The 9,187-nt window shown below is 45.6% G+C and overlaps 1 pseudogene; it reads right to left on the bottom strand.

Annotated features, from left to right (window-relative positions):
* Window positions 1-2,915: 2,915 nt before the first annotated feature.
* Window positions 2,916-5,197, bottom strand: LOC120290719 (annotated as a pseudogene).
* Between the last annotated feature and the right edge of the window lie 3,990 nt (window positions 5,198-9,187).

Raw genomic sequence — 9,187 nt, 5'->3', positions numbered from 1 at the left:
AAAATGAACAAGACTTAACCTACCATGCTCTAACACCCTACCTTGTATTAGTCATCAAAAGATCTCCTTTGACAGGGTCTTATATACTAATAGCACGAGACAACTAAAAAAGAACCATTCGAAACAGCCCCGAGAGAAGAAAAGGGAAATATAGTGGACTTCATCGGCTCCTCTTCCCGTTCTCTACACTTAACGACATTTAGACCATTCTTCTTCGGATGCGGGCGGAATCGGTAAAAGTCCACCTACGTGCCTAGAGAAATTAGTGCGTGATTTAAGTAGCTAACGTTCCTCACCAAGCTTTCAACAAATGCGGCGAGTCCTAGACTAGTTGCTAAACATCTTCTCTTTCGGACAACACAAACAATCTCGTCATACTCATCCCCCAACAACTTCCATAGCTAGAGCGGCGTTCTTTGCCGCACAACATATCTTATTAAGTTACTGACAAGACCAAACCAACTTCAAACCATACTCCATGTTTAAAAAAATTTAGGGCGAACCTTTCGATTAAGAATGAGAAAGCTACAACAAACGATGATCGAAATGCTTGATTGACCCCCATTTTCATGGAAAACGAAAATGAACCAGACTTAACCTACCATGCTATAATACATCATTCCACAAGCAACATAATCTAATGTTATTGGTATTATCTTTAGCTTGCTCATGCTTTAACGAATCTAACAATGCGGGGAATAAACATCTAAACAACCAAAGAAACAACAAGAGCTTTCAAAACTCTCCAAGACTTTTTAATTGCGGAAAGAAGATGTCATCCAAATAACGAAACTTGCTATAGAGAGGTAAACCTCGGAGCGGATCTGTCGGGCGTCGAGCGAGGAGGACCCAAAGCAAAGGGCGGCGGTGGCTTTGCGGGGAGGGCGCGCGGCGCGGCGCTGCGGCAGGGGGCTCGGTGGGGACGCGGCGACGTCGGGTCGATGCGGCATCGGCTCGGCGGTGGCTTCGACAGCTGCGGTATCGCGGGCCGGTGAGGGCGGCAAGGATCGACACGGCCACTGGTGTCGGCGAGCGAGCGGGAGGGGCGTCGTTCGGGCGGCGGTAGATCGGCGGCGGGGAGATTTGCGACGCGAGATTTGCGGGTCGGGGCGTCGGCGAGGGCAGCGGTAGGTGGAATGAGGCGATCGAACGGAGGCGGCGTCGGTGCTCAGTGCGAGCTCGGCGGGGGTCAGCGGCTTCGCGGGCAAAACCAGTGGAGCTCGGCGGGGGTCGGCGGCTCAACGGAGCTTCAGATGACCGGCGGAATGGCGGCGGTGGTGCGAGCGCGATGGGGGTGACGACTGACGAGAGCGGCAGAGGCGGCGTTGGTGCTTGGGTGCTTTGCAATTTCAGGATTTCGGCAGAGATAGAAAGGAAAGGAGAAAGACACAGACAGATTAGGTTTTGCTCATGCGTTTTGGGGGGCTTCAAACCGGTTCTCCAACCGGTTCCCAAACCGGTTCTCCAACCGTTTCCCAAACCGGTCCGGTCGATCCGGTTCCTAGGTGGGTAATCACTCGGAACCGGTTCCCGGACCGGTTTCTAATATTTGGGAACCGGTTCCGGACCAGAGCCTGGTTCCACCCTGTTTTCGGGTGGGCCGATCCGGGAACCGGGTTGACTCGGACCGGTTGCACACCCCTACTGGCACCACTCCTTTGCTTTTTTCTCGTTCGCGTGGAAAGTTTTTAGCGATTATTTTATTACTGTGGGGTCGGGCACCTCCGGTCGCATATGCTTCGGGGCTTGGAAATCGAAAGTGGGCACGAACAAAATTTCCCCCTTTTTTGTCAGTTTTTCTTCTTCCTTTTCTCATTACCGTCGAAAGATAGAAAATTTCGAACTTCGACAAATGCTAGAAAATTTAGAAGATCAAGTGATTCGTTTATTTTCTAGCGCGAAGTAGACTATCGATTGAATTGATTTTAGTTTTCCTCCTTAGGCAAAATCAAATTAAATCATTTGCCATTGCTACATCACTTCTTGTTGTTTCCTTATCCTAAAAGTCTGGTTTCATATTGAGTCATGTTTCCATAACTAATAATTATATTGGCAATAGGACAAGCGAACAAATAATGAATGTTTTTTACCCAAAAAAAAAGACATATAATTAATGTATTTATAGAACATGGCCTAGTGTCAAGACGCAATACATTTACGCCTTACATTCACCTATGTAAATCACCCCTTGACAAAAATCAATTTGTTTTAACTAAAAGATGTTTTTTTTTTTTGTTGGATGCCATAATTCCTTCATTTTGGGAATTTAACAAAGAAATTATCTACTCCATTCGACTAGTTCCAGGTTCGAGTCTCGGGCAACCCATTTTATATAGAATATCGAAATTCTACATATCTGCATTATCTTTTTGCCCATTAAAGTGGTACGCAAGCTGGGTTCAGAATGTCGTGAGACGGTCCAGTCCATATTCGGTGTGGGCATTAGAGCATTGAGAGGTAGAATTTCTCTTAGATTCGAACCCATAGTTGATGATAGAACTAGAATAGATATTTTCTGTTTCCTACTCACACGAGCCCATATCCTTGCTTTTCGATCAATCTCTAATTCTAATCTTCCTCCCCAATTTGATATTATGGTCCTGGTATAGACTGAAATTCTATTATGGTCCAATTATGACTAGTAATAGATACCGAGACTTTGCAATATTTGATTGATCACAATTTTGTATATTCCATTTACTATAGAAGTTCCCGGGGAATTCATTAAAGGAAAGTTTCCAATAAAAGAGTTTGGAGATACCATCATTTCTGGTACAGAAGTTCCTATAAAAATGGGAAATGCCCTACCTTTGAGTCCGGTATCATCCAACCATTCTTCTTACATCTAGATCCAATCTCCTGGTCCCTGCGAAAAGGAAAAATAATTTCACGTTCTTCCTTTCGAGAATGGAGGATTAAGAAAATCCTATTGATTGCAGCTTTCTCCAGACCTCCGAGAAAAGCATGAAAAAAAATGGCTCGAATGATACGATCCCTCCGTCACCCCAGAATGAAAGGGGCGATCTCGTAGTTCTTGGTCTATGAAGATATGTTGTTAGGTGCTTAATTTTATTTTCTCATTGAGGCCGAACCTAAACCTATGCTCGAGAAATAGCTATCCATACACTGATAAAGGATGTATTAATTCTTGAGAAGAGAGGAGCCGTGGGGGTCCCCCCGGATTGGCCAGATCCCACGAGTGAATAGAAAGTTGGATCTACATTGGATCTCACCTAAATCGCCCCATCTATCCTCCTGAGGAGAGGTTTGGTTTCAAACCCGGTTCGAATAGGAGAAGTACGCCATGCTAATGTGCCTTGGATGATCCACATCTCAGGGTCAGGTGCTGATGAGCACATTGAACTATCCATGTGGCTAAGAGACCTCACAGCCTAGGCACAACGACACAATTATTAGGGGCGCACTCTACCATTGAGCTAATAGCCTGTCGTGCGGGCCTCCCGCCGAGGCCTGCTATGTCAAAAGCGAGAGAAACCCCATCGCCCTCTTTCCCTTTTTCGCCCCCATGTCGCCACGCGGGAGGGGCATGGGGACGTCAAAAAGGGGATCCTATCAACTTGTTTCGACCTAAGATAATAAGCTCATGAGCTTGGTCTTACTTCACCGTTCAGAAACGAAAGAGGACTTCCATCTCCAAGTTGAACTCAGATGTAGCTCGCCTCTTTTTGGGTGTAAAGCAATGTCAAACCAAAATACCCAACAAGCATTAGCTCTCCCTGAAAATGAGGGGATCCAGCCGCACCTTCCAATACGGCTCCCTTGTTACAACTTCACTCCAGTCACTAGCCATGCTTTCAGCATCCCCCTCCTTGCGGTTAAGATAATGACTTCGGGCATGGCTAGCTCTTATAGTGTGACGGGCGGTGTGTACAAGGCCCGGGAACGAATTCACTGTTGTATGGCTGACTGACGATTATTAGCGATTCCAGCTTCATGAAGGCGAGTTGCAGCCTGCAATCCAATCTGAGGACGGGTTTTTAGAGTTAGCTCACCCTCGCAGGATCGCGACCCTTTGTCCTAGCCATTGTAGCACGTGTGTCGCCCAAGGCATAAGGGGCATGATGACTTGACATCATCCTCATCTTCCTCCGGTTTATCACCGGCAGTCTATGTGACATCTCGATTTTCCAATTCTAATTTCAATAAATTGAGACGGGGTATTTCGTTGGCACGCATATAGTTCATTTCCTTGAGCCGGCTACTCATGTGAAAGCTAGTCTATCAGGTGAAGCCGTTAAGAGATTCTAATGCATCAGACCCGAGAATTTGATCAGGAAGCGACTTTTCGACCGAGATCATCTGCAATGGTCATTACGGCACAAATAAAAATCAATTAGAGATCGGAGATAGGTTGACTCGACAGAGGCATGTGATTAGGGGTGGGTGATTCCACCGGATCGCACACTTCTTGTCGATCGATACTGGACCGACTTTTCTATCGATTGGGTACCCTATGCACGTATTTGAAACCTTGAGATTACCCCGACAACCGAAAGTTGCCAATGTGTCAAAGATGTACATTGTGGCTTGAATTGATCAACCACATGTCAAATGCATAAAAATTTCTATAAGCTACCCAGCAGATTAAGATGCGCTAGTATCATACCAAAGTGAAATTAACCGTGAAATTGAGATCGAATTCTGAAATTGGAAGTCATGGTGTGTCACAAATCTTATTAGGAACATTAGATTAATTTATTGACTTTAATTGGACTCAATTGGAAGAGGATTGAATGGAATTTAAGAAATTAGCACACAAGATTTTATGCCCCGGCAGAAAATGAAATTGAATATATTGGACTAAGGTTGTGGGAGGTTGGTGTTAGTGGATTGTGACATCACAAGTGATGTCATGGGGTGGGGCAAGATGGGCTAGGGTGGTGACACTTGGAGGGTGGAGATTGAATCCCAAAAAGGTGGGATGTCACTTCCCCCTTATCTCCATCATCATCAAGCTTGGAGGAGAGAGAAAGGAGGAGCGGCTGTTTTGAACCAGCGAACTCGACACCCTTCGTCCTCCCTTTGCTCGCTCGTTCATCGCCGCTTGTCGTTCATCGTTGGAGCTCGCCGTCGCCGCTTGTCCACGCACGACTGCGTGTCGTCCCGCGTGCAGCTGCCCCGCCTTCGCCACAAGTTCCAGCTCATCGTCCGCCGTCCCACAACTGCTGCTCGACATCGTAGCACCTCGCCGAAGCCTCCATCGCCGCCGTTCATCGCCGTTAGTTACCGTCCCGAGCCGTAGCTGCTTCCATCGGTCCTTCTCCGTCCAAATAGCTGCCGGCGCGCCTCCGTTCCAACTGTGAGTAGCAACCTTCAACTAGCAAGATCCGGATCTTTGAGGAGCGTTTCCGTGCTCTTCCCGACCTCTTTTGGTGTTGCTCCGTGTAGATTTGTCGTCGACATCGTCGTGCTCTTCGCTGGAGACTCGTCGGAAAGTGATTTTGGTGAGTTTAGCTCACTAAGCCTTGATTAGAGGGTTAATAATGCCTTAAGTGTGTTTAGCTTAGGTTGATTGAGATTAGGTGGTTAGATTTGTTTATTTAGTTGTGGATTATATTAGGGTGATTAATTAAGATAAAGTATGTTTAGTTTAAAGGTTAAGTAGGTTTATTTTAATATAAGCCTTGATGTGACTTAAAGGGATTTGTTTCTAATTTAAATAAATGTTTCGAAATTATTGGATTATTTAATAATATATTATATTCCAAAAATAATTAAAATATTATCATTTAAAAAAATTGAAAAATTATTTTTGATCCCAATTGCTCAGAATTTCGTGCTGATCGCTGCTGTATATTTAGAATTTGAAATTTATGATTGATTAATGCAAATTGAGTGTTGATTATGGAAAATATGGATTTTATTTAGAAAATCCCAAATGTCGGGTTTGGCATCGAAATTGGATTTTTAAAGATTAATATTGTAATTGGAGTATGTGAGTAATGTGCAAAGTGCCTTGAGTTGATTATGAGATTATTGTATGATAATTAAGAGGAATTGTCTTGAGCTATTGAGCTGGAATTGCCCCTATATGGGATGACCCATACAACAGATGCGGGTCGCAGTTGATTCTGGGCCCATGCTCCTTCGGGAACGTTGTCGATGTACTGACAAAACCGCGCTCCAATGTGGGGAGGCGATGCCTGGCTATATGTCAGTAGATAACCGAACTGCGAGTAGACTATGCCCTTGTGTGGCGGTGAATAATAATTTTGGAATGCTTGTTGTGATTGTGAAATTAAGTGAAATTGATTGTGTTCCAATGGTTTAAGTTCCTATTATTACCCATGATTGAGTAATATGAATTGTACTAATCTGCAGGAAGGCAAGAAGGCGAGGTAAGTCTTCTGTGCTGTGTGGCTAGACCACTCTAAGGCGTATTTTCTTTCTAATAGGGGTTTAGGAGGGGTGAACTTGCTGAGATAATGTCTCACCCCGTTATGGGAAAAATATTATAGGGTCGTAGATGGCAAGACCTCCGGAGAAGAATGGGCATCCCAGTGCAGATCATCGAGCAGGTGCACAACCTTCCTGATCCTAGGAGCCATTGGGTCTACGAGCTGATCAAGACCACCGTATGGATTTAGGAGATCGAGGATGTTAAGGTACCACATAGGTTTAGGGCTTGGTTTTGTTTTGGGGCCAATGGCTTTAGGATTGGTCCACTCGATAGTGTTGATATTCCACCGGTCGTGATGGATGCTATTTTGGGTAAAGGTGTAGTTGACCTTCCTGATGGTAGGGTGGACAACCCATCGTCTCCGGACCAAGTGCAGTCAAATGTGGATGATGTGGGATCGACGAACGAGGCCGATCAATAGTCATAGGATTGTTCCTCTTTTTGGTGGACCGATCCATGTTTGTGTAGACTGACCATTTTTTTATGCACATAAACTCTTACCCATTTTTGGTGCATTTAGTCTATGGATCTTGTTGGTGTATGTAAACCCTGGAATGATGATATATGAAAGTATGTTTGTTTGATTTTGAATTGATTTTCCTGCTGTCCTATCCTGTATGTTTTTTCAGGGGTTTCTTGGCACGTTCTGCATGCGCATAATAATTGAATGGGGTCGGCAACACTACCTGAGAATGTCGCATATACATGACCATGGCGTGTCTCGGGATTCGGGGTGTGACAATCCCGTTTAAGTGGTATCAGAGCCAGGTTCATGTATGGAGTGTTAAGGTGCGTGGGAGTCATGGGATAGTTAGTAGGAAAGGCTTTTATTATACTGATGCAAGTGATTGTAATTGTTTGTTAACTTGTTGCGAGGTCACTCAGATTCTAATGTGGTATTGGAATTTGCAAATAGGCATCTATATTGAGCTTATAGCATGAGTGACCGAGTGCCGAGAGCTACTAGGAAGAGAGCAGTAGGCCCCGTGTTTCGGGAAGGGTCGCCGATAAGGGTCGGTGCCCGAGGTGCCCTAGGGAGAGCGCAGGTTGAGGCTAGTGCGAGTGGTGCAGCATCGCCTCTAGACGATGCAGTAGCCCCTGAGGATCCAAGGTTTGTTGGAATCATGCAGATGTTTGAGTTGATGGGTGATAGACTGGACCAACAGGCCACCACTTCAGCCGCCGCTATCGCCGCTGCCACCAATGCTGCTAATGCCGCCAATGCTGCTGCTGCTGCTGCTGCTGTAGCTGCCGCCGCACCTACTGTCGCCGTACCAATCGTTGAACCTGAAGTGGATCCTGTTGAAATTCCACCTAAGAATGTGACCGCTAGGAGGCCTAGGCAGAAGTTGGTACAACATTTTCTGAGGTTGAATCCGCCAACGTTCACGGGAGTGGGAGATCCTGAAGCTGCAACACTATGGGTTCAGGAGTTAGAGAATGCCTTTGAGTTGCTGATGTGCACCAAAGCAGAGAAGGTCGTTCTGGCAGCCTATCATTTGAGGGGGATCGCATCTACCTGGTGGAAGACTACTAAAGGGATAGTATTCCCTGAAGGTGTAGCTCTAGAGTGGAATGCTTTTCTTGAGGTCTTCAATGAGAAGTACTTTTTTGATTGTGCTAGAGAGGTGAAAATGGCGGAGTTTCAGCGCTTTCGTCAAGGTACGATGACAGTCGATCAGTATGAAGCGAAGTTCGCTGAGCTGTCGCAGTATGCCCCAGAGTTAGTTTAGAGACCGTCAGACCGAGCTCGAAGGTTTAGAGATGGGCTCCAACCGGAGGTGTGGAGCTTTTTGGTACCATTAGATCTGAAGGAGTATAAGGACCTTTATAAACGGGCCCAGCTGATTGAGAAAGACTAGAATGAGAGAGCTGCCACATCTGGATCGCGGTTTAATTCGAACAGAGAAGGTAATTAGTTTGGGAAGAGGCTGATGTCTGGAGGAAGATATCCTTTTCCACTCAACAGGAAGGGCGGGATAGGGAAACCATCACCGAACCATCATGGAGTGTGTCGTTCATGTGGAAGACGACATGGTTTAGCCCCGTGTCCCTCTAGGACAGGTACTTGTTATGAGTGTGGCCAGTAGAGTCATATATCTAGGAATTGCCCCAGGAATCAAATGGGACAGCATCAGTTGCCGCTGCTGCCACTATTGGGTCAAAACAGAGGAATCACGCCGCAGATCATGCCACAAGGTGGATTGAATCGACCTCCATCTCAAGGAAGGGCTTATGCAATCACCAGAGGACAAACGGAGGAAGGGCCTAACGTGATCACATGTATGGTCTTACTGAAACGACCAACTTGCCTATGCTTTATTTGATCCCGGAGCTTCTCATTCATTTATAGTTGAAAGATATGTTAAGTTGGTAGAATTAATTCCTGAGTTGTTGGAGTCTGTGATTAGCGTATCTATGTCGTTGAAGGATAATGTGTTAGCTACAATGGGTTGTCTTGGTTGCAAGTTAGTGATTGGTGAGCGAGAGGGGAGGATAGACTTGATAGTCCTAGCCATGTTTGATTTTGATGTGATAATTGGTATGGACTGGCTCACCAAGCAACGAGCTAAAATGGATTGTTATCGCAAGGTGATTCAGTTTAACCTGTTAAGGGCTAAGAGTTTCAAATTTATTGGGAGTCGAGGAGGACCCTCGGTTTCCTTAATCTCATCGCTCGAAGCAACTTGCTTGCTATACAAGAGTTGCCAAGGTTACAGCGAGCGTATCGTAGACACGACAGTGGAGGAGTCGAAGATTGAAGAT

The sequence above is a fragment of the Eucalyptus grandis genome, chromosome 2 (genome assembly GCF_016545825.1).
Source record: "Eucalyptus grandis isolate ANBG69807.140 chromosome 2, ASM1654582v1, whole genome shotgun sequence".
Classification (NCBI taxonomy): domain Eukaryota; kingdom Viridiplantae; phylum Streptophyta; class Magnoliopsida; order Myrtales; family Myrtaceae; genus Eucalyptus; species Eucalyptus grandis.
Note: the sequence above shows the minus strand (reverse complement) of the source record. Positions and strands in the feature narration are given on the sequence as shown.